Source organism: Microcebus murinus, chromosome 10 (genome assembly GCF_040939455.1).
Source record: "Microcebus murinus isolate Inina chromosome 10, M.murinus_Inina_mat1.0, whole genome shotgun sequence".
Classification (NCBI taxonomy): Eukaryota; Metazoa; Chordata; class Mammalia; order Primates; family Cheirogaleidae; genus Microcebus; species Microcebus murinus.
Window position 1 is genome coordinate 43,250,064 of NC_134113.1, and position 27,504 is coordinate 43,277,567.

At 39.6% G+C, this 27,504-nt stretch overlaps 1 protein-coding gene and 1 pseudogene across 1 annotated transcript in view; both read right to left on the reverse strand.

The window, feature by feature from the left end:
• TRHDE (thyrotropin releasing hormone degrading enzyme) overlaps positions 1 to 27,504 on the reverse strand; it is a 385,264-nt gene that overhangs the window by 307,912 nt on the left and 49,848 nt on the right. The gene's annotated exons all lie outside the window — the stretch shown is intronic.
• On the reverse strand, positions 66 to 5,792 carry LOC142873356 (T-complex protein 1 subunit gamma pseudogene; annotated as a pseudogene).

The window sequence follows — 27,504 nt, forward strand, 5'->3', positions numbered from 1 at the left end:
TTTTGAAAATAATTGCTTCATATTCTTTAACAGAAATATAGATGTGGCAATCATACACCCTAGGTTTTTCAAAGCAGCTCTGATTTCAAATATTCTGCCCACTCATCGAACAATTGTCTCAAGTGTTTAGCTTAAAAATATGGTCACCAGAGATATAAATCAGAAGATTCTGAATTGCTGCTGCAGGTTATAGGAAATATTTCACTAAATTTATTTAGTAAGATCAATTGTTTACTTTTAAATTCCTACATGTGAGGCTCTATGGGGCAAGTCTACATGATTACAACCTCCTGCCCTCAAGTTATTCATACTCCGAGGAGTGGTTGTGTGTGTGCAGGGTGGTAGTTGGCAAGAGGCAGGAGAAGGTGTGCATGATATATGCCTACCCAAGTGTAGTCTGGTCTTTGGTGCCTGGTCTCTTGTTTTGGTTCCTATGTTCTTTATCTCTGTGGTTCACCAGACTGAAATAAAAGATGTCTTAATGCCAAAATAATTTCTAATATCACTTATGTGTGCCCACTGGTTTATTTGTACTTAATGCCTGCAGCTCGAAGAATGAGTCTTCCTAAAAGAGATATAAAATGCTATTTATGGGTTATGCAGTCATAATGGGATGTGCTCCCTGGAATCTCTTGCTAGAATCCAGAATTCACCCCAAGACAACATAAAGCAAATGCTTTGTGATTAGCAAATTCTTATAAATCTATGTTGCCTCAACATCTATTTTGAATACAAGTTTAACTTTCTCATACCAGAAGAAGGGCTCAGTCACCTTTGGCACAGTTTCCAATTCTACATCAGACCCAAATCACTCAGTCCAGTGGCCAGAGATGAGAACTTAGAGACATCTCTCCTGCTTAGCACACTAGGCGCTCGGTTTTCCAGCTGCTTTTTTAAAATGAACTATTTGGGCATTTGCCTCTGAACTTAAAATGACCTAGGTCTTGTTCCCTTTATATGTACTGTTAGTTGCCATGCTCTCTTTCTTCTTTCTCGTTGCCTGACCCCTGATTCCTGCCTAGCATGACCTGGGGACAGAGGACAGCCTTCCCAACTCATTGTACCCTCCTTGCCCATGATCTGCAAGTAAAAAATCTTTTTTTTTTTTCCCAAATGACTTAGATTTAATCATCGGAAGCAAACTAAATGGAAACCTTACAATAGAGAAGAATTACATGTTGGTGCTTTTTGCAAACTGAGCTGGGATAGAAAGGGACTGGGGTTGCCCCTCAACCTGATCCCTTCCAGACAAGATGTCCACAGTGTTCCTGGCACTCTGGCTCAGGAAAGGGGGACACTTTGCTGGTTTTGTGCATTGAAGTCACCTTGCCCAGCACTCATTCCTGGCCAGCATCAGGAGCCCCACCTTGCCGGCTCTGGTCATCGCCCTTCTTTTTGTGGCCTGAGACAATGTCATCAATCCGCAGCAGCAGAACTGCTGTCTCCACTGCAGTCTTATATGTCTGCAGCTTCACAGCCAATGGCTCCCATATGCCTAGTTCTTTCATGTCCACCAAAGTACCCGTCTCACTATTTACACCCCAGGTCTCACAGTTCTCTTGGGTATGCTTGGCCCGAAGGGAGGTGAGCAGACAGATGGTGCTGGCCCCACAGTTCTGGATCAGGGTATGAGGAATGACCTCTAGGGCCTGTGCAACAGCCCTGTATGGCCATTATTCCACACCAGTCATGGCCTTTGATTTTTCTGTCAAGGCATGGGCCACAGCCATCTCAGAGGCCCCACCACCAGGCACCAGCTGAGGGTCCAGGAGAACGTTCCAACACAGCATGGCATCCTGGAGGTTGCGTTCTACTTCCGAGAGAATCTCTTTGCTGGCCCCCTCCGCAGGAGATGGTGCAGGCCTTGGGGTCCTTGCATTCAGTGATGAATGTAAAGTACTCATCTCCAATTTTTTTGATTTCCAACAGGCCTGCTCCTGTTCAAATATCATCTTCTCTAAGTTCCTCTGGTCAGCTGACTATCCGGGCCCCACAGGCTCTAGCAATGCGATTATTGTCTGTCTTCTGGACTCTGCAGATAGCTGTGATATTGGCCTGCATGAGATAGTGCTGAGCTAAATCTGAGAAGCCCTTTTCTGTGATGACCACATCGGGCTTCAGTTGGATAATGTCCTGTTGTATATACTCTTCTTCCATTTGGAGGATTCAGGTGAAGTCTTCCTCCCATGTAATCTCAATGTCAGTCTGGATTTCACCTTTCTTGTATTCCAGAGAAGAATCCAGCAGCACCATGCGAGGGTTCTTGATATAGCGTCGCATTCGTGCATAGGTCACATCCTTGTTGATCATGACTCCACATAAGACACATGAGTCTTCAATGATACCCCCAGGTATCTTTTCTACCCTTGCATATTTTTTTATGTCAATCTCCTTCTGACCATTCTCCTCAAACTGTACAGTCTTGACAGCATCCAGGGCAATATTGCAAGCCAAAGAGGACCATTGACTGATTGCTTTGGTAGTAATGGAGTTGTTGATGATGTTTAGCATTATATCATGGTTATTGATGTCAACAGGGGTACTTATTTTCTTTAGGGTGCTGATCATATCATCCAATGCCTTGCAGTAAGCACTGATGACCACTGTTAGGTGCATCTGCTGCTGCTCTAGGAAGTGCTCAGCTACAGACAACATTTCCCCTGCAAGAATAATTACGGATATGGTCCCATCTCCAACCTCTTCATCTTGGGTCCAGCTAATTTCAATCATGGATTTGGCTGCTGGATGCTGGACTTGAATCTCTCGAAGAATGGTATTGCCATCATTGGTCATCATGATGCCTCCCATTGGGTCCAAAAGCATCTTCATCATGGACTTGGGTCCCAAACATATTTGGATGATATCTGCAATAGTCTTTGCAGCATTGATGTTTCCAGATTGAACTTTTCTTCTGGATTCACGCTTTGTGTTCTGGCTAAGGACGAGAATGGGACGATGGGCCAACATGGTGGCGTGATGCAGAGCCGGGTACCCAGAGCTGGGGAGAACCAGCAGAACCTTTTGGAGAGAGAGAACCAGACCAAAAAATCTTTGAACTTATTTCCTACTGTGGTAGTGTATTGAATTTGCATCTTCCATCTGAAGAACCAGGAGCTACCTCAGGCCAGGACACCAGGAGTGGGAAGGACACAAGGTCAGGCTCCCAGCACCACAGCAATGGTCAGGGAAGCATAAAAGACACAGTCAGACAAGATGCCAGTCTAAACAAGTTTCTTGCATGAGGGACCCCCTGATCACACATCAGACAACGAGGCATTAGTCCATCCACGAGGCAAAGGAAGTATCCATGAAAGGCACACTCTGAACACCTACATCCAAAACCCTTTCATTTCCCATTAAGACAAGATTGCTAGCCACTCTGTTACTGGAACCCTAATTTAGCTGGGAGCTTGAAACACACAAGTTCTTAAGGTATGTGCACTCACAATAAACTAGAGTTTGAGTGGGAGTGGATTTGGAAAATACACTGTTCTTATCCCTGTTCTATCATGAAGAATTGGATTGAACCCTGCAGCTACTCTTTAAATCATTTTTACTGAAGAAAAATTCTGGCAAGAAAGGAAAAATCTACAAATGAGCAAAGTGTTGACTGTGGCAATTATGATGATGAATGATTTGCTGAACAATATATTACACAGAGATTTTTACTCTCTGTGAGCACCGTAATGTTATTATTTTATGCCTTGCCCCTTGAAATGCAATTCTAGTGGTAGAAGCCACTGCTGTTCTTCTCTCTCCACTTCAAAAGAATTAAAAGAAGACAGTAATTAGGAAAGTCATTTATAGGACTCTCAATAAACCTAAAATTATACCCATCCTACTAGCTACAGAAAATCAAAAAGTTGACCTTGATCTCCAAACAGCTGGACCATAAAACATCATTTCTCTCCATGCACTGTCACTTAAATTTGAATTATCTGGCATAACATCACTGTTCAAAAAAACCTCTTTCTTGATTAATAGGATTTCCAATAGGAAGTCTATGTACTCCTAGGCGGAAAATATTATGAAATGACCAAGGCTTATAACAACATTTTGCCTCAATTCCAAATCCAAATCACTGATTCAATCTGCTGTGTTGATATTTTGGTCCCCATTTCCATCTTCAGAAGTGTATTCAGGCTACATAGGCAACAGGATCAAGCAAGATTCACTAATTGCTGAGTTATGCATTTCTGTCTATATACCTATTATTGAGGATTTTGGATTTCCCTCTATTGGGTTCCTTCAGCCCATGTGCATCCACTTTTAATGCATAGAAAAAGAAATCTCAAGTAGTACAGAGCTATTATTTTAACCTCATTACTGTCACAAATTCTTCACAATATCTCCCCAAACCACCTTCCTTTCTAAAACTAGACCACAATTACCTTCACCTGGAATATTACTCTCTCCTAGTCCAAGTTCCTAAATTTTAACATTTCCTAATTCAGACAACCTTCAAATCTGCTGAAGTATCCTTCCTAACTTTTAATGCTGGCTTTAAATCTTACAGTAGATATCAATCCATATTGGTAAATATTCAGGACAAATATATTTTCTGATTTGATTTGTATTAGTTTCTCCATCATTTGAACAATCCATCTGTCTTCGCCAAACACCACCAAAGTTCTTTGCTCTGAGTTAGGAGCTGAAGAAAGATACAAATGTAATGAGCACACTCCTCATTACTGCAGGAATAAAATCAAGGACCTGACAACCATTGGTCAAGGATTTTTATTTCTTTTGCATCCTCATAAATTCCTGTTTTAATTCAGACTATTGTTCACAGACAATGGCAATTTCAGTGAGTGAGAAGAAGAGGGCAAAGTGCTAAAAGCTGGATTGTCTAGTGCTTCTCAAACATTAATGTCCACATAAATTTCCTTGGAATCTTATGTACATACAGACTCCGACTGTATGTCTATGTCTAAGCTGGACCTGAGATTCTGCATTTCCAGCAAACTCAGATGATACCTAATGCAGATGCTGCTATATCACTGAATAGCGAGGGGCTATACTGTAAGGTCTCTGAGTGCAGTGGTTTCTGTCTGTTCTCCATGTCTCACTCTAGTGCCTGGCCCAGTGGACCCACTGCCTGGCCTACTGCCTGTCATGTAGCAAATGCTCAGTAAAGATCTTTGGAGTAAATAACTAGTTGTGGAAGTAACAAAGTTAAAGAAGAAGTAAAGAATAGAGAGAAGGAGTGCACTCAACTTTCTCTGACATAGAGTTGGTTAAATCATTTCTAAACCAAACTTCTCATCCTGGCCATCAAACTGATCCATATTTGACTCATCATCCCTATCCCTCAGCATCTCTTATGCCTTCCCCTAAGGTTGGGCCATTTTTCTCACTGTGTATATATAAATGCATGCCCTCTTGTAGAGCACTCCACAACTTGTTCCTTTTCCCTCATAAATCGGTCCACCACTTCCATGGGAAGCTCAAGTCCCACCTCTTCCATGAAGTCTTGCCCAGCTTGCTCAGCCATACCTGATACCACCCTTCCTAGGAAATCTGTATCTCACAGTTATTTGGGGGCACTGGGAGAAGAGCAAAATGATAAGTAAGCAGCACCATAGCAGAGACAAGTAGTTCAATTGATGGCATAGTAATGAAGTGTCTTACTGTCAAGGTAAAATTCACTGAGAGAATCCACTGTCTTATATTTGCATGGTCCCTGCTAAGTAAGTAAAGAAAATTAATAGCCAGGCACGGTGGCTCACGCCTGTAATCCTAGCACTCTGGGAGGCTGAGGCGGGAGGATTGCTCAAGGGCAGGAGTTCGAAACCAGCCTGAGCAAGAGTGAGATCCCGTCTCTACTATAAATAGAAAGAAATTAATTGGCTAACTAATATATATAGAAAAAATTAGCCAGGCATGGTGGCGCATGCCTGTAGTCCCAGCTACTCGGGAGGCTGAGGCAGTAGGATTGCTTGAGCCCAGGAGTTTGAGGTTGCTGTGAGCTAGGCTGATGCCACGGCACTCACTCTAGCCTAGGCAACAAAGTGTCTCAAAAAAAAAAGAAAGCAAGAAAAGAAAATTAATCATCTTCATTCACTTTTCCCATTCTTTCCTTGGGATACTAGGACAGGTAAAAAATATCACTCAATCTATATAAGCAAGATACTGGGAATTGCTGTAGTATAACACATAGTGGTTAGTGCATGCCCTTTGGATATCAGCATTTAATTTTAAATCCTGGCTCCATCACTTGTTCTATCTATGGTTTTGGGTAAAACCTTTGTCTTGTGGGAGCCCAGAGCTCTGCATTTAAAGGGAATGAATGATATATCCAATAAAGTTTTATAAAGATTAAATGAGCTAATAGATGTGTACTGCTTAGCAAAGTGCAGGCATACAGTAGGTGCTCAAAGTTTGCTTGCTATTGCTACCATTACCACGGAGGGTTTTATTTAGACAGTGGTTCTCAAAATGTGGTTCTCAGAGCAACAGCAGCAACATCACCTGGAAACTTGTTAGAAATGCATATTCTCTGTCCACACCCCAGACTTCTCGAATTAGAACTCTGGGAATGGGGCCCATGAGTTTGTGTTTTAACAAGCCTTCCTGGTGAATCTGATGCACACTGAAGTTTGAGAAGCATTATTCTAAAGATAAAAGAAACTGTAGATGTAAACCACTCAAGCTTAGTGTCAGGCACAGGAGGGTATACCTGCTAAATGGCTCCTATTATTTTTAATAGGATATTATTTTTGCTCTGAAAGTGCTTTTTTCCCTTACTTCCCAACACTAAAATATCCTGCCCCATGTATTGAACTACCTAGTTACTTCAATTACAGAGCTGCCTAATTGCCAACCTTTGAGAGTGCCCCAAACTGCTGCTCACAAACTATTTAATTGCTTATTCAATTGCCTACGTAGAAACACCCGTGGGTCTAATTACTAGCAGCTGACCCCTGACTGCAGGAGTATGACCACAGGCTCTCCCATCGCCCAAAAGAGCACTATTCGAGGCTGAGCATGCTGCTCACGTGGCTCCAGTTCTGACACTTCCACTGGCACACTTCATGTCACCTTGGACACACAAACCAACTAGGTGTGCATGATTCTGAATTGCTTTGGCAATTTTGAGCTTTGATCTGAGTTTTTGATTTTTCTTTGCTTTTATTTTTTTAAGACTTGAAGGTGGGGGTTGGGGAGAATTGCTTTTGTTTCCTTAACAGCAGAACAATAAAACTTTTCCATAAAAACTGTGTATTGCTCAAGGCCAGACTGTTAAGCAGCTGGGGCATTTGGGGCACTGCCTGTTACTGATTTTATTTCCTTTTCACTGCACTTGCAAGCAAGTCATTTATCTTTAAGTTAGCAAGCAAGAAATGGGAAATAAAAGAAATATGTTTTATTTAAAGCAGTGTTTGAGGCTAGGCATGAGGAGGGGAATGGGCGCTGCCTACACTGATTTCATTTTCATTCCACTGCACTGACAGCAACCGAATCCATTTATCTTCTTTGGAGTCCCACTTGCATCTCTCATCTCTCTGATTCCCTTCTGTTTCCCTTGGTTCTTTTTCTCCACCCTCTGGTCACACCAGTGTTCTTGAATTTTTATAAGACCAATCTGGTAGAATTCAGAGCAAGTGATTCCTTGGGGTATCAAGCCCCAAGACATCCTTTTCCTCTCTGAGACAGCTGGTATAGGATAAATAAGCCATCGTTTCATGGCAAAAACTTGACAAGAATCTCTTTTTTGCCACCCAAATGGGGCAAACAATAATCAAACAAAACATTCTACTTAAGTGACCTACTATAAAGAAGACATTCCACTTATCCTTCTTTAATATGGAGATAAATGATTCTACCATTTATCAATGCAACCTGTAATGCAACAAAGAAATAAAATTGGAATGAGCTAGAAATTTCCTCAAAAATCAAAGAAATCATTGTGTTTTAATAAGGTCCCTTTGCTTGAATTTTAAACACAACACAATACCCACTTCAAATACTTGGTAGGAAAAGGTATTGCATTACCAACATGCAGGAAAGCAAATGGATTCAATGCATTTATCATTATAGTAAATCTCTGATTTCCTAAGATCTGCTCTAGATATACCCAATTCACATTTCTAAATTAAATGGAATTTTCTTGTAGCCTCATTTTAAAAAATTGCTGAGCTTGCTTTCTGCTATTTAAATCTCTAAGGACTGGTTTGTCTACAGTGGGTGAACTCTATCCCCACTATTCTTTATTTCATATCCAAAAGTATGGCTGGGTGCAATCACTCACACTTGTAATCCCAGCACTTTGGGAGGCTGAAGCAGAAAGACTGCTTGAGGCTAGGAGTTTGAGATCAGCCTAGGCAACATAGAGAGATGCTGTCTCTACAACAAATTTGGGTAAAAGACCTCTACAGGGAGAACTATGAAACACTGAGGAAGGAAATAGCAGAGGATGTAAACAGATGGAAATCCATACCATGCTCGTGGATTGGCCGACTCAATATCATCAAAATGTCTATACTACCCAAACTGATCTACAGATTCAATGCAATACCTATTAAAATCCCATCAGCATTCTTCACAGATATAGAAAAAATAATTTTACGCTTCGTATGGAACCAAAGAAGACCCCGAATATCAAGAGCAATTCTAGGCAACAAAAACAAAATGGGAGGCATTAATATGCCAGATATCAAACTATACTACAAAGCTGTAGTAATTAAAACAATATGGTATTGGCACAAAAACAGGAATATTGACCAGTGGAACAGATGTGAGAATCCTGATATAAAACCATCCTCATATAGTCATCTCATCTTTGACAAAGCAGACAAAAACATACGCTGGGGAAAAGAATCTCTCTTCAATAAATGGTGCTGGGAAAACTGGATAGCCACCTGTAGAAGGCTAAAACAGGACACACACCTTTCACCTCTCACAAAAACCAACTCACGCTGGATAACAGACTTAAACCTAAGATATGAAACTATTAGAACTCTAGAGGAAAAAGTTGGAAACACTCTCCTAGACATCGGCCTGGGCAAAGAGTTTATGAAGAAGTCCCCAAAGGCAATCACAGCAGCAACAAAAATAAATAAATGGGACATGATCAAACTACAAAGCTTCTGCACAGCCAAAGAAATAGTCATGAAAGTAAACAGACAACCTACAGAATGGGAGAAAATTTTTGCATCCTATGCATCCGATAAGGGACTGATAACTAGAATATACTTAGAACTCACGAAAATTAGGAAGAAAAAATCAAATAACCCCATTAAAAAGTGGGCAAAGGACTTGAACAGAAATTTTTCTAAAGAAGACAGAAGAATGGCCAACAAACATATGAAGAAATGCTCAACATCTCTAATCATCAGGGAAATGCAAATCAAAACCACAATGAGATATCACTTAACCCCAGTGAGAATGGCCTTTATCAAAAAATCTCCAAACAATAAATGCTGGCGTGGTTGCGGAGAGAGAGGAACACTCCTACACTGCTGGTGGGACTGCAAACTAGTTCAACCTCTGTGGAAAGCAATATGGAGATACCTTAAAGCGATACAAGTGAATCTACCATTTGATCCAGCAATCCCATTGCTGGGCATCTACCCAAATGATCCAGTGACACTCTACAAAAAAGACACCTGCACTCGAATGTTTATAGCAGCACAATTCATAATTGCAAGGCTGTGGAAACAGCCCAAGTGTCCATCAATCCAAGAATGGATTAATAAAATGTGGTACATGTATACCATGGAGTACTATTCAGCTCTAAGAAACAATGGTGATATAGCACATCTTATATTTTCCTGGTTAGAGCTGGAACCCATACTACTAAGTGAAGTATCCCAAGAATGGAAAAACAAGCACCAGATATATTCTCCAGCAAACTGGTATTAACTGAGTAGCACCTAAGTGGACACATAGGTACTACAGTAATAGGGTATTGGGCAGGTGGGAGGGGGGAGGGGGGAGGGGGGAGGGGGGTGGGTATATACATACATAATGAGTGAGATGTGCACCATCTGGGGGATGGTCATGATGGAGACTCAGACTTTTGGGGGGAGGGGGGGAAATGGGCATTTATTGAAACCTTAAAATCTGTACCCCCATAATATGCCAAAATAAAAAAAAATTAAAAAAAAAAAAAAATTGCCAGGTGTGGTGGAACACACCTGTAATCCCAGCCACTCACTCAGGAGGCTGAGACCAGAGGATCATTTGAGCGCACAAGTTCAAGGTTAAAATGAGCTATGTTCATGCCAATGCATTACAGCCTGGGTGACAGAGTAAAAATCTGTCTCTTAAAAATATACATATATAAAATATATCCAAAAGTCGGCCGGGCGCTGTGGCTCACGCCTGTAATCCTAGCTCTTGGGAGGCCGAGGCGGGCGGATTGCTCAAGGTCAGGAGTTCAAAACCAGCCTGAGCAAGAGCGAGACCCCGTCTCTACTATAAATAGAGAGAAATTAATTGGCCAACTGATATATATATAAAAAATTAGCCGGGCATGGTGGCGCATGCCTGTAGTCCCAGCTACCCGGGAGGCTGAGGCACAAGGATCACTCGAGCCCAGGAGTTTGAGGTTGCTGTGAGCTAGGCTGACGCCACGGCACTCACTCTAGCCTGGGCAACAAAGTGAGACTCTGTCTCAAAAAAAAAAAGAAAAAAAAAAAATATATCCAAAAGTAAGAATGTGCCTTTAGCTCTCCCATAACACCCTCTACTTCATTTATCACAGTCGAGAACACATAATAATCACTGATTTTCTTATATCTCCCTAATCAGTCAACTGTGAGTTGGGAAGCATTTACTTTAATCCAAGAGTCTAGCAAAAGACAAGAATATAGTGAGCTTTCCATAAATATTTTTGCACTAGAATGAATAAATAAGAACTTTAAAAGACTTTGAAACTGTTTTTTGTATTTTTATACAGACTTTCAGTGACACCAAAGAAATGGAACCAGATACAAAAGATAACTTATTATCCTTATCCTATATAAAGAATAAGTTTTTTTTTTTTTTTGAGACAGAGTCTTGCTTTGTTTCCCAGGCTAGAGTGAGTGCCATGGCATCAGCCTAGCTCACAGCAACCTCAAACTCCTGGGCTCAAGCAATCTTGCTGCCTCAGCCTCCCGAGTAGCTGGGACTATAGGCATGTACCACCATGCCTGGCTAATTTTTTCTCTATATATTAGTTAGCCAATTAATTTTTTTCTATTTATAGTAGAGACGGGGTCTCGCTCTTGCTCAGGCTAGTTTCGAACTCCTGACCTCGAGCAATCCGCCCACCTCAGCCTCCCAGAGTGCTAGGATTACAGGCGTGAGCCACCGCACCCAGCCAAGAATAAGTCATTAAACAGAAGTTTATATAATTTACTCTATCCTCACTATTCTTTATTTAATATCCAAAAGTATGGCTGGGTGCAATCACTCACATTTGTAATCCCAGCACTTTGGGAGGCTGAGGCAGGAGGACTGCTTGAAGCTAGGAGTTTGAGACCAGTCTGGGCAACATAGCGAGATGCCATCTGTACAACAAATTTTAAAAATAGCCAGGTGTGGTGGAACCCACCTGTAGTCTCAGCTACTCACTCAGGAGGTTAAAATAACCTAGATATTATAGTATAAGATACAACAAACAATGAACTACTTATTCAAATAGGATTGTGCAAATTAGGAAAATTCCTTGAAATTATTCTACCTGAAACTAATAGTATGACAAGGCAAACAAAGTTAGCAGCAAGGAAACTTTTCCTCTCTATAAAATTACTTCACCCAAATCTTGTCATGTTCAACCATTTCAGCAAATCTTTTTCTGGCCCAATCAACTTATTATGCATGTATAGTACAGTTTCTCTTTAAAATGTAACATGGTGGAAATGTACTAAAATCTCAGAAGTGTTTAGAATAAAGATGATATGTATGCCCCCCCCAAGGCCCCCAAATCATAAAAGCACAAATTGCTTTCCTACTTTAATTTCCTAAGATCATGATAAATTAAATCATCAATAATCCAAAATAAATGCAAGAAGGTCTTTTAAACGACACTGTAGACTTATGCACAAGGATTTAAAAAGAAAACCAATAGAAATGTGAATGCTGTTTGTGAAAAGAATATAGATCAAACTTAAATTTAAAGCATTATATTGTAGTAAGGTGACCTACCACAAAAAAGAAATTCCAAATTAGGCAATTACTTATAATGTGCCTGTAACAGTCAGCTTCTGTTTTAACTGTCCTTGAATGCCTAACCCACTCCATCAAGGACAGCCTTTGTAGAAGTCTAATTTTAGTATGTGTCAATAGTATGTAGCAAAACGAAACTACATCAAACTAGCATCAAATTTGGAGATAACTTTTCAGGTCTCAGATTTGAATATTTTGGCTTTGGGCAATATAATTCATAACATGACATTGCTTAAACTTAGTAATCCAGGTTTCTCTCTCTGATGACACTCCTGGGCCATTTACAACGCATGTCAGTTTGCAAAAATCCAGTGAGTGGTGTTGATTAGGTAAAAGCCAAGCAAGGACAATTACTAAAACTGGGCTGCTTGCCCTGTACATACTGCTAGTAAGAAAATTGATGAGGAAATGTGTAACTGACAGACAAGTGGCAAAAAGAAATCTGAACAAAACAAATTCCCAAACCAATCTTTGAAAGTCTAAACTAGGTGTTGTTTTTGTTTTATTTTGTTGTTGTTTTTTTTTACATTTACAGTCTGATATGTAATCAAATAGCTTAGGTGTTAATTTTATGTTACATCTTTTTTTTTCCTTTAATATTAATCCCATAAACAAGAACAACTGCTAAGAGCTAGTTTCATTTGGAATTTAAGGAGTTTCAAAAGAAAAAAAAAAAGCATTTAAGTCTGCAAGCAGAAAAATGAAAAAAAAAAATTCCTAAAATGATACATATCTCTTAATTGTGATTAGTCTCAGAGCAGTTTCCTCTATTGGTAATGTTACTATATAGTGTTGAACTCTAAAAATAATCCCTATGGTCAGTTTGGTGATTCAATATGTTCTACTAGATGATCTCTTAAATTGTAATGATTCCCCAAATACAAATAGTTTCAGAATATCATAAACCTAAGTACTTTAATCAGGAGAAGCCTTAATAACAGGAGAAAGGACATTCACTCACTCATTCACACATTCTCCCAGTCAACAGAAAATCTTTCACACCATACTCTGATCACTGTCTAACTCTTAGGTCTCCACCCCGTGCCTCAATTGCTGGGTAGAAGACCTAATGTTAATTATGGGAAAATAAGGAAGGGCTCACCGACTGGGACTTTGTTCTCACTAATTAGAGTTGCTGCTCAGTGTCTGCAACCTCCGTGCCCCTTTTTTCCCTCGACATGTCAGCTCAAACCATTTTCTGAAATATCTTTGATTTTGTGGAAGATGTGAGTAAGATAAAAGTCTTCACAAGGAGTCACCAAAAAAAAATCAAAATCTGATAATAGACCTTATTTCTTTCTCTACTCTGCAAAAATGTATGTTTAAAGGAAAGAACAAAACTTAAAATCACAGACTCAAAGAACTTTAGAACTTATATAGGTATATAATCATCTGGCCCAGAAGTTCCCAAACATGAGTTCCAAGGTTGCTGCCGCTCCTTATCAAAGTGTTCACCACTTCAGTCAAAATGAAAAAAGTAAGGACAATGTAGCAAGTTTTGACAAAGCTGGATTTGATCCATGGGAAGGATTATCTGTTATTCTGAAAGTGTGCTTCCTACTTTTTTGGTGTGAAAATATTTCCTTTGATGGAATGATGGCAATAATGATGCTAGCTTGCTAGTGGAAGAATTGCTTATGATTACTTGATGAACGAAAACGTGGGAAATCTATGTTGGTCTATAATATTATTTTCTTAATTTTCTATTGTGTGAATTCCCTACAACTGAAAATTGTATTTAATCCAAACATTATTATTTTATAGATGAAGCCTGGTAAGATAAAGAATCTAGAACATAGTCAGATGGCTAAATACCAAAATGGAACATAGGATTAGTCTCTTTTGACTGTAAGTCAATGAAATTTGGTTTTGAACTACAGTTATCTTTTTAAAAAAATAATAATAAAAAGACTATTTAACTCATGAACATGGAACAGTTGGTGGTTAAGAAGAAAGCAGAGACCCTCCAAATGTCCAGTTGTTCTAATTGTCTCTATGCAGTTTGTTAATAATGCCTACTACTTGGAAAACTGGATTGATAATTGTTTTGAGTGATCCACGGAATAAGACTTTTACCCCCAACAAACTGGCAAAGTTATTTGACTGAACACACCACATCAAATGCTTGGTTTACAGTCCCATAAACAAAGAATCATATTTTGTGTAGAAGCATAGTGAATTGCACAACAGATAATTATCTAGCTAATTCAAGCAAAAAGCCATAAATCTACCATTCAAAAAAGAACTGGCTTGGCTGTATGTCAGTATCATTAACTAGTTCCTAATGTTAAAGTAATAAACTTACCCTTACAATAGGAAGATTTCACCCTGGCGCTTAACATAGAGACTTGGCTTAGTAATCAGTGACTAAAATCTCTAAAAGGATGAAAATAATAGAGACCCACTGGTACAAGAAATCATTAACTATATGTAAAACCTTTCTGATTAAAAGGAAAATACTGTCTTTATTCTAGCCTTTTTTTCTAGAAAATAATTCCTTATTTTGTTGTTGTTATTTCTTATATTTGCATAGCTTCTTTATTCCTAAAACATCAAATTCCAGTTACAACAACAACAAAATCACCATTGTACTCTTGCTTTTCAAAATGCTGTTTGGTAAACAGAACTGTTCATTTGTTTTACTGGCATTCTTTGCTTTCTGGGATTTGAATAAACATGTAAAAATACATAAATCTCTGAAGATGAAATCTAAATCTCTTCAGTGGGCAGTGTTAACAGAAGAATGGTGGCTACGTGAGAATAAAACTGGAAGGTACAGGCTTAAACTGAATAAAATAGAATTTAATTTAGAATTAAGCCCTTTTTAAAATAACAATGTTATATCTACATAACAAAAAATAAGGGATTTTTTTTTTTTCAGGTTAGAAAAAAATGGAGCAAATGGCTATGGGCAATGTTTTATGCCAAAAGAGTTCCACTGAGTTTTATTGTGTTTTTCTCTTTTAATTCTTTTTCATTTTGTTTCAAACAATTTGCTCCTTTCTTGTGCTATCCCTGAGAGGAATATTTTATCTCAAAAGCTAGCAGTTAATGATCAACAACCCAGAAGCACAGCTCACTGCACGTTTAGCGTTGTCACCACCAGTGTTTCCTGAAAAGTCAAGCCATACCCAATGTCTAGAGTGATGTTCATGACAGAAAGATGAGAGACCATCACTTTAGTTGCCCTTTAAAGAGCTTTATAAAATAATACTAAAGATGGCATAATAGACCTCCTTCTGAAACAAAAATCTGGAGATAGAAATGAAGGTCTGCAAAGATACAAAGGGGAAAAAACATTCTACTCTTTCAGAAGGAAGTTATACTCAATATAAGTTTATTGTTTATGCGGCAACATGCCACTCCTCCCACTGACTCCAGTTTCTCCATGGAACAACCCCACCTTTAACATAACACAAATAGAGGATAGTCCCCTTGTCTCCACTGGAGTCTGTTCTTCCTGCCTAAGTGACTCCTGTGAACCTATCTGACAATGAGACTATTCAGCTCCTGTCTGACTTTTTACTCAATTTCTCTCCTATTTATCATTCTCTTTTACACCACTCACAACATCTTCACCTTGATGTGAAAGGCTCATTTCTCCTTCACTGTAAAATCCTCCCCATCACTAGCACCCCCACCTCCTCCAGGAAGCCCTCCTACACTCGTGAAGTCTGTATGTAAAGATTAGGGACTACCAAGGTTCTAGTGTTGGCTTTGACACATTTCTGTATGAGTCTGTCATTTAACCCCTCTGCATCTCAGCTGCCTCTAAAGCTCTTGTCAATTTTAAACTGAGGTTCAGAAGTAGAAAGTATCTAATAGGTACTCACTAGACATGAACTATTTTCATCACTCCAACTTCACTGTTCAATCTTGTTAGACCCTTTGCTTTCAAGGAAGAGAAAGAGAGTCGAGGGCTTTATGCAACCTTATGCAAAGGTTATCGTGAGAATAAACATGCACAGGAAGTGCTCAACAATCTGGTATGAGGAAGGGCAGAAATTGTAGTAAATTTTGTTCTGGGAAAGCACAAAACTGTGTAGCAAAGTTGAGCATTGACGTTTTCAAGAAATATCCTGCCATTACATGACTCAGATGGTCACTCTCTGTTTACTTCTCTGTTTCTCCATTGCTCTTTGTATCAGCCAGATTCTCTAGTCAATTTTTCTTTCTCTCTTTCTCTATAACTGCATTTTGTAAGAGACCCATCATGACAATCCAACTTCTCTGTGTACTATAACTTGCCTTGAGCTTCAGTTCCCACAGTTACCTCATTCTCTATTTCCTAGTCCAAATTTGCTAAGAGGTCATTGGATTGGCCGAGATCATCTTTCTGCACCAAGTCAGTCACAGTGTATAGACGGCCTTCGTTTACATCAGGTGCCCTCATATAATCCAATCATTTGTGGAATTGGGGTGAGGAGGTCGGGTCAGGATCACCTGGAGCAAATATGGCTGTGAAAGAGCAGCCCTTAAATGGAGTTGTTGGAAGAACAAACCTTGAGAATGACAGCAAGAAGATTCCTGCCCTTTTCTCAGAACTCATGCAACATTCATTACCCAGGGTTCTAAACCTTATTCTGCTAGAACACATTCTAAGGGACAAAGCGGAGAGGAGGGATATGTGTAGTTTACCTGGGAAAAAAAGCTGCTCCCCACCAGGTGATCCTAATAACCCACTCTACAAGCCACATCCAGATTGAAAACCACTGCTCAATAGGTTCTAATTTATCTCTTAATTATACATCACTTCTTATTGTTTACTGTTTCAATTTTAGTGTGTTCTACCAAATTACTTGTAGCCTGCTTAATTGTAGGCATTGTGCTTTATATAAACACATCTTTGTAACCTTTCTCTTTCCTCTTTCCCCAGAATCACAGGGAACCACATAAGTGCTAAATTAATACTTTCACACACACATATCTATATAACATCTTAGTACTGGAAAGAACCTTGGAGATCCTTCACTCTTCTTGTTATTTTTAGGAATGATAAAAAAAAAAAAAAGAGTCCAAGACAGTGAAAATGGCATGTCCATGTCCAAGATTACACAGCTAATCAGTGACAAGGCTAAAACCCGGGTAGGCTGAGGCCCAGCCAGCACTCCTGCACCCCTACATCCATTGTTAACTGATACACAAATATAGATAACTCAAGTCCTAAAAACTCATTTACAATTTATCATGGAGCATCACTTAATTTTTCAGATGCTTCTTTTGATACTAAAGTTGCATCTGCAAATCTGTATACATATTGAAAATAAGAGTCAATTATCTTAATATTTTCATAGGCTACTCCCATTAATCACAGTTATATTCTATACAAATGCTGTAAACACTGAATCAGTGAATGCTGAACCATTGTCCCTAGGGAGAATACAGGGTTAATTTCCTGTGAGCCTCTGCTCACAACATTTTTGTCAATCCATCAATATATAACCGTGTTTTATGTCTGTTTCTGTCAAAAACAGCTTATTTAATATACATTGTTCATTCATTAACATTGAGCTCTTGGTCAAAGGCACTATAACTCTGAGCAAAGTTTATCTAACACTCATGTTTTCTCCATAAAGCATGTGGCAGCCTTCTTACACTTAGAAACACTAGCTAGCATTTCAGCACTTCATGGAGGGCCATTTTAAATAGCAACCCTTAAACAATCACCAGAATAAAGCCCAAAGAAATGCAAGAAAAAAAAAGTGGCACTAAATAAGCCACAAAAAGAACACTTGTTTACAGTATGGGAGCTAAAACAGACAGGCAGAGCATCCCCTTGTTCAGCCTCAGCTGGGTACGTTCACATCAGGTTACTCAAATTTTTCACTAATCTGTGCATGTCTTCGAATGACCGTGAAAGTGCCACAGTATTGATTTGGGGATTACAAATACATTTTAGCAGATAGGAGAATGTGCAAATAAAGAATCTGTGAATAACAAGGGTTGACTGTATTCATGTATAGTCTAGGTGAATAAACTATGCCTATTTTCTCCCTGATATTATGTGATCTTCTACCCAAAAGAACTACTATAATAAACTAGCACTCAACATTTTCTTTGATGTTAGTGGAATACAGCCTCCAGGACTCTCACAGTTGTTTTTTTAATATATCATTATGTTATCCACAACTAGGCAGAGAGAATAAACACTAAGAAAAATTATATATTATTTACAAATGACAATTTATAAATACTGCTACTTTTGTACTTTGCAACTATATTAACCTTGCTTTTTAATATATACCTCCACAATGCATTCATGATAAAGAGTGCCTTTTAGAAACAGAATTGAATATATTTAGAAAACAATATATGGGGTTTTAATGAATATTCACTCTAGAAAAGGCTTTGTAACACTTGGTAAAATAGATGCACATTTACTCTCTAAAGCCAGCTTACAAATGTCTTCTTCCTTGGGTCTACAAACTCTCAAACACAAGGTGAATTTTGAAAACACCTTCCGGAGCAGAGATGGCAAACAAGTAGCGTAAAGGCCAAATGACATGTTCAGTTTTCCCTGAACAGTGACTCACTTTATGTATTTTTTAAATTTGGAATTAATTGAAAAAGTTATAAATTGGGAGAACTTACAAAAAATCACCTATGAGCACCATCCCCAATTCTTTCCTGGAAGCCATTAGCTGGCTGAACAGTCACTGCCCCTTGCGTAGGGCACTGCCTGCTATTGGCTCCAGTTTCTGCTACTTCCTATTACCATTCACACCCTGGCTTAGTGTCCATGGCCATTTTCCTACTGTAAAATTAAGATATAAGCATTTTTATTACTAATACCCCTACCACAAATGAGACCCCAAAATGCTGAGACTCACCAGTTTCTTTTTCTCACACCCGGTTCATTCATATTGGCTTTTGAGTTGGTGATTCCTGTTCTAAACTAAGACAGATACCCTTCAGACTACGTAGTTGAAATATTCTATGCCTAGGATCAAAATCTGGATAACAATCTTACCTCTGGCTCTTCATAGTTTACAGAGGCTCATGCATTATCTAACTTAATCTTTGCAATAAAGGTAAGTTGGGTAGAGCAGTATTTTCATCCTCGCTCTCTCATGAAATCCAAAATTGTCTGAGGCCACACAGCTGATAACAGATCAGTAAAGGTGAAATCCAGTCTCCTGATTTCCAATCTAGAGCTGTACCCAATATACACTGTATATAAGCAAAAGAGGTGACCCATACTTTGTCACAGATTGTATTTTTTAAATTCAGTATATTCTTGTCATCAAAGTAAAACTCTGGAGTGATAGAAATTAAAGTTTTACTTTTATATTTAACATAGAGAGTCAAATTCACTTAAATAAAAGGGCTTTTATGTATATCTACTAGTTGCTATTAAAAAAATAATACAGTAGGTCCTCCATACTTGCTTGTTCCACAGATTCAACCAACTTCAGATCAAAAATATTTGAGCAGAAAAAAAAAGATAGATGGTTGCATCAGTACAGACTTTTTATTATTCCATAAACAATACTTTGTAAAAACTATTTACATTTGTATTAGATATTATAAGTAATCCAGAGATGAATTAAAGTATAGGAGAGGATATGCACAGGTCATATGCAAATAGTATATCATTTTATATAAGGGACTTGAGCATCTGTGGATTTTGGTATTTGCAGGGGGTCTTGGAACCAATCCCTTGCAGATACCGAGAGATAACGGTATGGATATACCTCTGTGTGTGTATACACATGCATTCTGGCATGCATGCATATAGTCCTCATTCCAAATAAGAACTGAAACAATTTAGCATCACAAGACTAAAATAACTGAGGAAATTACATGTAAAGGTAAATAAAAGTAGGGCAGATTAAACAAAGCCAGGGGGTTCAAACCTCACATGGAGCACCAAAAAAATGTAAAAGTAGTCCTACTAAGAGCCAACATAATGCAGTCCAGTTACTCAGCAAATCTGATGGTTAAATATATAAAAACAGATAGATGATGCTGACTGATAGGTAGGTAGATGATAGCATGGTGGGAGAGGCATAGAGAGACAGAAAGAGAATATCATCTAAGAAAGTATCTAGAAGCAGCATACCTTTCAGACATTCCATATATACCATTTTTCCCACCCAAGTTTTGATTAAATATTGTGTAGAAAAGAGTTCAAGGTTAAACATTCTGACAAGTTCTTGGCATGAAAATATTTCATGTTGTGGATTAAAGACAAATCCATAACTTTTGACACTCCACTGAGGTGGACCTAGGTTTGATACTAAACAAGAAATAATAGAAGTCCTCTCCCACAGCCCTACAGAGGGGAGCCAAGGGAGGACCTAAGGCCAAGGTCAGTGGCATTTCTCTTTCCACCTGGACAGCTGGCTCCTCTATGAGAGATCAGAAAGTAACAAAGGCTATGGCACTCAAATTCTCTCCTGAACTTCAGTCCTGTGTCGTCAGCAGCCTGCTGAATGTTTCCATCTGGCCATAAAGACTTCTCAGCAATGTGCTTTTCTATTCCCACTCTCTACCAGTGACCTCACTTCCTATCCATTTATCCAACCCAGAACCATAGGGAGACGACCATCTTGTTTCCTCTCCTTCCCTTAGCTCTTGCCAACTGTGCCCTCTCTCCATGCCAGCTGCCCCCACGTTGGTTCAGGAGAGAATCAAGTCTAGAATCATCCCCCAGTGATTTCTTTGCCCTTCCTTCCTCACAACTACTTTTCCCCACTCTAATAAAGTAGTCATTCCAAAATAATAATAACAGTAATAACAATAATAATAATAGCAGTTATTGAGATTTTACCACATTGATTGAGACTTTAGGTACTTTACATATATTATCTTATATATTCCTCATAATTATTTGAAATAGCCCCATTTTCAGATAAGGATATTAAGACATGAAAAAAAATATCTTTTCAAAGATCATTCAGCTAAGACATAATGGAGCCAGGATATGAGAAGGATTTGTCTGAATTAATACACTGCATTCCTAACCACTAAAAAGGAGAAAAACAGCCCCCTGACATCCAGCCGTTGGCCTGGCACTCACAGCTGGGCTGGGGTCTTCTCTTATTGGGAGAAACAATCTCAGTGAACATCAGCATGAGCCGAGGTCACTGTCACTATGATAAAGTGAGGCCAGTACCAAGACTACTTCATAATCTTGTCTAAGCACACACACAAAGAAGGTCACTGTGCAAATGACAAAAATATCAAGGATCCCTATCTTCCAGCTAATAAGAGTAGTGGCTGTTGCTTTTTTGTTTTTTACCAATTATAGGTTTAGACCCATACTTACCTGCCTTCCTTCTAGATAGGGTATATTAATGTTCCAGAATTACCCTGTTTCCTGATAAAACCTATTCCAAAATGTACCCCCAATTCTTGGGACTCTCCCTAAAATCACACAACCATAACCCAAACCCAATAAGTACTTTCTAATGCCCTCTTACTGAGACACCTTCTTATTACCCAAAGATTTGTATTTTTTTCTCACTGAAACATGCAATAACTTGAGCAATTAAAGGTGTATTTCTGCTCCAACTTGAGCAATTAAAGGTGCATTTCTGGTGGTCTTTGGCAGAAAGATGTTGATACCACTATGCCGTACTGCCTCTAATCATGATTTTCCATTGATGAAAGCCCACTAATGGCTACAAATTCCCTACATGGAGAAGTCATAACACATGATGAAGAAAACCTAGTATTGCAAGTTCTTATTTGTGCCTCTTTCCTCAGCTTCATTCCTACCACATCCTTCCTCCTGCCTCCTCACACCTGCCACCCACCTTAAACATCTTACTATAGTGATGCTCCCGGAATAGTTCGTAGCTTTACACATACTGTTGTTCTGCCTTGAATCCTCTCTGCCATTCCATCCTACAACTCCCTCCCCTTCCTTACTCCTTCCTAACTCTGTAGGTTGATATTAATATCCCTGCTCCAAGTTCCCATGCCTGTTGCTACAGTTTGAGTGTTTGTATTCCTCCAAAATTCATGTTGAAACTTAATCCCCAAGGCAATAGTATTAAGAGGTGGCCTTTGGGAAGTGATAAAGAGCCTTCAGGAATAGGATTTGTAACTTTATAAAAGAGCTTGGGGGAGCCTATTTAGCCCTTTTTGCCCTTTTCCCACATGAGGACACAGAGTTCGATTATTCTACCATGATTATTCTACACAGCAACAAGGTGCCTTCTTGGAAGCAGAGAGCAAGCCCTCACCAAAAACCAAATCTGCCAGTGCCTTGAGCTTGGATTTCCCAGCCTCCGGAACTGTGAGAAACAAATTTATATTGTTTTTAAATTACCAAGTCTTTGCTATTTTATTATAGCTGCAGGAACAAACTAAGACACCTGTATTACATTTTGTATCTACCACATTAAAATTCTCATTTAATTTGTCTTCTTTGCTCACTTGCATCTCCAGCCCCCACCAGAATACAAGCTCCAGGCATGCAGGGATTATGCTTTAGTAATCCTTAAGAGGACACGGTAGAAAAACCACGAATTCTAAGTCAGATGAAGTAGCCTAAATTCACTGTTCTACCACTTAGAAGTTGTATAAAAATAAGCAATTAACACTAACCTTCAGTTAAACTCAGTTAACTCCGTCTCCTTACCTATAAAAAATGGAATTATAATACTCTATAGAGTTGTTGTTAGAACTAAAAGTACCTAATATAATGTCTGCTGCTCAATATATGTTTAACGATTTTAATAGTACAGGGCATGACAATATACACCTAACTCTTTTTTGATATGTATGATGCCCAAATATCTCCATCTTAAAAAGTTGCTATCTCCTACTTTATCAGGAATGTGAGATTGTATTTAATGCTGTCATCCATGAGCTACTACGAGATAACCATGTAACTTATGCATCAGAACACATTTCTCCAAACAACCATTCAATTATACACTTCAGACCAAGGAGAGATTAGAGTCACTTACTCCAATGTACTCTCATTTATTAAGTCGATAAATAGCAGTATATTCATATCATGGGATTTTTGCTACATGCATCAACATGAATGAATTTTCCAGGCATATCAATCAGAAACAAAAGAGCATGTACAGATGACCCCATTTATACACTGTTAAGAAACACACAAAAACTAATTTCTGGTGTTAGAAAACAGCACTTTCCTCTGAAAAGGAGGATGAGGTTAGTGACTGAGAGAATCCCAAGAGGACTTTGGTGGATGCTGGTGGCATTCTACTTCTTGATCCGGGTGGTGGTTACCTGGATGTTTTTATCTGATAAAAATTCATTGAGACATAAGTATATGACTTAGGCACTTTTCTGTATGTATATTTCAATAAAAGTGTTTGTTATTTAAAAAATGGTAGCCATAAGCACCATCTATACCTGTGGTCGCTGTCAGGCTCCCAGTAATACCTGTTCATAGGGAATGCACTCATTGTTAAAATGAAAAGAGTGTAGCAGCATAAGTAACTACCTCAAAGTCATATAACAAATCCATGACTCAGAACTAAAACCTGCAAGTACTGATTTTCTTGCCAGGGCTCTTGACTTATGTGTGTTTAATGCTATTCCAAGTAAATATATCAGTGTCTTTTCAAGGAAAAGGTTCCTTGGATTTGTGCATTCAGAAGCTGGAATAGAATATATCAATGAAAAGCTGCTCTTTGGCCATATCCCAGCGATTACGCCGGCTGCTGGCAGAACATCTGAATCTGTGAAATTTTGCAAATCAAGGCCAGGCTTCAATCTGCAGCTGGCACAATACATTTCTAGTTAAAATGAAATTTAGTTGTATTTTTTTCTTCCCCCAGCTAAATTATACATACGGGGGAGAACAATCATTGAGTATCCATTTAAAGTAACCATAAATCCAAGGCCACACAATGCAAATATAATACTGCAGAAAATCAAGCTACATGGCAATAATGCTGCATTGCCAGCTCTCCTTTCCCATCAGTACTGACAGGCTGGTCAAAGGAAGCCAGGGGCGAGAGGGCATCAGGCTGTCCTCCCTAACTGGAGGACTCAAGGGTGAACAAAAAGGAGGCCAGGCCTCCGGCAGCCTCAAACACGAGTCCTGGGCTCCAGCCATATTTTCCGGTAGCTCTGGGGATGTGCCTCTGAGAGGCTTTGATTTGCAGATCATCTGCGCAGGTACAGAAAGAAAGCATGTACCATAATTTTACAGCTATGTGTCTTAATATCCTGCAGCACTTTACTGTTTTAAGTATTTAGATAGCAATAAGGCTGGAGCTCTGCATAACTAGATGCTAATTGAAATGCACAGGAAATCATGAGCTATGGCACAGATGGCTGCTTGAAAAAAAAATCTAAAATATATATGGACTTTACAAAATCTAAACTACTTATTGCATAAAATATTGCCACCTTGAGGAACTTGTGTGAGACCTATTTGTTTGTTCAATTTTTCCTTATAAAATTAGTTGAAAGCAATCCTTACCTATCACTTTAAAATACTTTCTAATCTCACCAAAGTCGAAGGTAAAATTTTATCTTCCTCACCTAGATTATGGAAATAAAAGGTCTTGAGACAAGGAGCTGAGAAAACCTTCAAGCAAGTTAATGTTTTTCAACAAAAAGGACACAGTTTTCCTTTAAGTAGAACAAAAATATTGTTTTTAAAAGCTAAGGGTTAAAATACTCTAAATTTTAAGACATCATGCTAAGGTAAATTATACAGATATATATCTGCCTAAACTATTTTTAACCAGGTAGCACCAAGTTGATCTGCTAAGTTTACAATGAAAACATAAGTTATTTTAACAAGTATTTGTGGTTCAGTGAATATAAACTTGCCATCTAACTGTCTCAACACTAGTCCTAAATGCAGCATTTTTAAATTTTTTTTTATGCATAACCACATTTCCAAATGCTAATTCCTAATTCTAGTATTTGGTCAGTGATGCTAAGTTAGAAAGAAAAGAACACAATGCTAATCAAAAAACATTAAAATTACAGTCACCAGGCACCTTTACTTTAAAATTTTAAATGTTTTTTTACACACTCAGCATGACTCAGATATAAATTTCACCTGTGACTCTTGGTAGGCCTGAAGAGAGAAACTCCACAGAACTACAAGCTGTAGATATATCAAACCAAAAACTATTATTTAAGTATGTCTTAGCATTTTTCCTTTGGTAAAATTCATTTGAAACAGTAGCAATTTTATGCAAATAAAATTAATTTCAGGGGGCAGAGCAAGATGGCGGACGAGAAACACCGCCAGACAGAGTGTCTCTGCAAAAAAAGACAGATTCTAGAAGAAATTAGAAGAAAGAAGCAAGAAAACAAGCATACATCGGACGAGGGTCGGAAGGAGGGGTACCGGAGACCACGGGAGGAGGTTGCGGAAGAGAGCTGGAAGCAGAGACCTCCCAAGTAACCTGGAGACTAGCGGCAAGGGTAGGTGGATAGGTTAACTTTCCCCTCCCTTGCATCTCGGACTGCTGGTGGGCTCCCGCAAGAGTGGAGAGACCTATGGACACCAGGCCGGGACGGCTGCCACCAGTGAGAGGTAAGCCTGTAACGGACACGGCACTAGGCTCCCAACTTCCTTGGGGCACCTCTGTGTGCACAGACCCAAGCCAAGTAGCAGATGCCATATTGCTCCATTCTCCCCTCCTCCATCCCTATCCATGGCTGCCGAGAGAGACAATATAGCCACCAGCCAGAGGCACCTCCAGGGAATGGGACCTTCCCTTTTGGGACACTACAACTGACTAAGGGGAACTCAGACTGTGACCTCCCTTTCCACCAGCCCTCCCGGGTGGTGCTGGACCTTTGACTCCAGGAGAATGGGGTAGACCCTGAGGCTGAGAGACATCGACCCAGCTTGGGCTCCCGTGGGTGAATTGGGACTGGCACTCCTCTCCCTGGTGGGATTAGGGTCAGAGACTGAATTCCGGGGCCCCGAGGTCAGACCTGTAGACCAGATCCCGTGCACCCAGGTCTCGCATTGCCCAGGGCACAGAAGGGATATTTGTGAACAGCCTACTGAGATGTGTATGCCTTTAGGGGCACATCAGCATCCTTGAGGGCAACCCTCCTCCCAAGGCGGAGCCCTGTGCCCAGCCTATGTGGTGACCCTGTGCAGGGAACCTTCTGGCCGGCATCACACCCAGGGGAGACCTGGTGGTGTAAGGTCTGGCCTGCTGGCAGAGGCCCAGGAGAAGCTGCGGAGTTGGGAGGGTGAAAAAGAGTGAGGTCTGCTCCAGACTGCAGGTCTCAGACAGCCCCACCCCCACAAGCAGACTTTCTGGCTGAGCAGGGCCATTCCAGCACCTCCCTGACAGCTTTTCCAGGAAGCAGACAACAGAACTTTGACCCACGCTAATAGCATTTGTGGTGCCTGAGGGCAGGCTTAATCAACCCAGCTCCCCGCAGACTCACTCCAAGACCAGCCCTCACTGAGGTGGAGAATAAGGACACACCTGGAAGCCCCAGAGCCCCACCCACCACCGGAGGCACTACAGTGCCTTTACAGAGTAACAAGAGCTGGTTACAGGACACAAAAACAACAGCGTAGCCTGCTCCTCCAAGCAAGCGCCACCTACTGACAGGGAGGACATTCTATACACCCTTTTCACAGAACTGACTCATCATACAGGGTGTGGTAAAATATCACCCACAAACACCACCTACTGGCTCGGATACTAAACAGGGTGTGTCATTACCCAAACAAAAACCTAAAGGAAAGAAGCAACATCTGATCCAGATGGGAAGAAATCAGCGAAGGAACTCTGGAAATATGAAAACTCAAATGGAAAGCACACTGCCAAAGAGGAATACCAGCCCCTAAGAAATGGACACCAACCAAAATCAGACCACTAAAATGACAAAAGAAGAATGTTGAGCATGGAGCATAAGAAAAGTCAATGAGTTACAAGAAAAATTGGATAATCAACACAAAGAAAATGCAAAAAGTCTCTAGGACCTGGAACAAAAATTGACTAAAGAAATTGAAACAATGAAGAAAAGTCTAACTGAACTCCTAGAAATGAAGAATCAATTCAGGGAACTACAAAACACGGTGGAAAGCCTCAAGAACAAGGTAGATCAAACAGAAGAAAGAATCTCAGAAATAGAAGATAACACCTTCCAATTAAATAAATCAGTCACAGAGATAGAACAGAGAAACAAGAGAAAAGAGCAAAGCCTACAAGAGCTGTGGGATTATGTGAAGAAACCTAATGTGAGGATTATAGGGTAACCCAAAGGAAAAGAAGAAAATACTCAAGGGTTGGAAAAGCTATTTGAAGATATAATAGAGGAAAATTTCCCAGGCCTTGCTAAAAATCTCCAAATACAAGTTCAAGAAGCTCAAAGGACCCCTGGGAGATTCAATGCAAACAGGAAGACATCACGACATGC